Raw genomic sequence first — 1,615 nt, forward strand, 5'->3', positions numbered from 1 at the left:
GGCATCAGTTAAGAACGGCTGGACCGATTTCGATATTTTTTTATGCAAAGAAAATGTACGCCCACTTTTTTAAATTTTAAATTTTTTTCATTTCTACAATAACTACTGAACCGATTTTCCTGAAATTGCCAGGGAATGTACAAGGATGGCCCCCGGTTAAAATAGGCTACAAATTCAGCTGAATTTCGGAAGGGGCGGGGTACTTCCCTTATACCCTACTTTTTAAAAATGTTATTGTTGGAGCATGATAAATATTTGTTTTTGTTTTTTATTTCACATTTCATTTTATTCTTTTTATAATTTTTATTGATTTAATTTTTACATTTTTATTTGAATTATTTACTTAATGTTAACGTAGCTTGATTTGTTGAATTCCTTAGTTGTAAATATTAGTATTAAAATAGTATGTAAATATCATTGAAGTAACTGTAAAGAAAGAAAATAGAATTAGGATAATGAAATAATAAAAATGAATTAGTTGTGTTGATACTTACCCGCCAACTACAAGCGTTTCTCTCTCGTCTTCTTCTCACCGTCCAAAGAATCCGTAACCTGAAAATAAATAAAAATAATTAATTAAAACTTATAAATAATTTGATTTTATAATTTATACTCACCTTAAATTAAAGAGTGATCATTTTGGTGCCGAAACCCGGGATATAAAGTGTCGGTTGTGTTTTATTAAGTTTCTATAAAACCAAATTTTGCTAAATTGCTGCAAAAGAAGAAGAAGAACATTAATAAAAAACCGTGCTTAACATAAAGACCTTTTACATAAAATATATACTTCCCGCATTATTGCCTGTTGCTGTGTTGCAGATCTTCATCAATGCCCCGATTCTGTGATTGCCGTCTCTGCAAATCCAAACATAATCAGGAGAGTGATTCTGATTCACAGGTAAAAGCGTTGTAATAATTTGTGTGAATCCTAACCTGTAAATTGTTCAGGTTTAGAGAATTTGTAAATTGTTCAAATTTGTCTGTAATATATACACTTCACACAAATTATCACTATACGCTTCATCATTAAAACATATTTACATTTTGTGAAACGCTTTGGCAATAGTTATTCGCGGCAAAATAACACAAACTTAATTATTACATTTAAATTAAGTTTGCTTTTCTTTTCCTATTCCGCTTTGTATTTCACTTTGTCAGCCGTTCCAATTGTTTGTGTTGTTGGTCTTTTCAAAGCACCACTCTCCGCGATTATTATTCAATTTTACTTCGCGAGTGAAATTATTTACACAAAATATTTATTATTTTTGGCAATTTGATATAATTTAATTATTATTTTCGCACATTTGCCACTTTTCTAATATTTTTCTTTTGTTTTGATTTAATTTCATTAGTGCCACATACTTTGTGAGTAATTGAGTACCCATCTTCGGTTATTCAATTTGATCAATTGTGTTATCGGTGTTATCGATATACACAAAATACTTAAGGGTGCTTTAGACTACGCAATTTTCCAAAATTTCTAATTTACTGAAATTTTTGTGTTTTCAATTGTCGAACTAAAATTAATTAATTGAGATAGTATTAATATACTATTTTAAAGCTGACAATTATATTTTTATTACAAAAAAGCGAGAGTTTATTTGATAATAAACTT

General features: G+C 28.9%; 1 long non-coding RNA gene across 1 annotated transcript; it reads right to left on the minus strand.

Annotated features, from left to right (window-relative positions):
• Positions 1 to 371: 371 nt before the first annotated feature.
• Positions 372 to 1,325, minus strand: LOC141388155 (uncharacterized). Its single transcript, XR_012408743.1, has 4 exons — positions 1,042 to 1,325; positions 618 to 855; positions 495 to 552; positions 372 to 426 (listed from the first exon to the last, which is right to left on the minus strand). It is a non-coding gene; the product is annotated as an uncharacterized lncRNA (long non-coding RNA).
• Between the last annotated feature and the right edge of the window lie 290 nt (positions 1,326 to 1,615).

This window comes from Musca autumnalis, unplaced genomic scaffold (assembly GCF_047663935.1).
Source record: "Musca autumnalis isolate F117 unplaced genomic scaffold, ASM4766393v1 scaffold_62, whole genome shotgun sequence".
NCBI lineage: Eukaryota > Metazoa > Arthropoda > Insecta > Diptera > Muscidae > Musca > Musca autumnalis.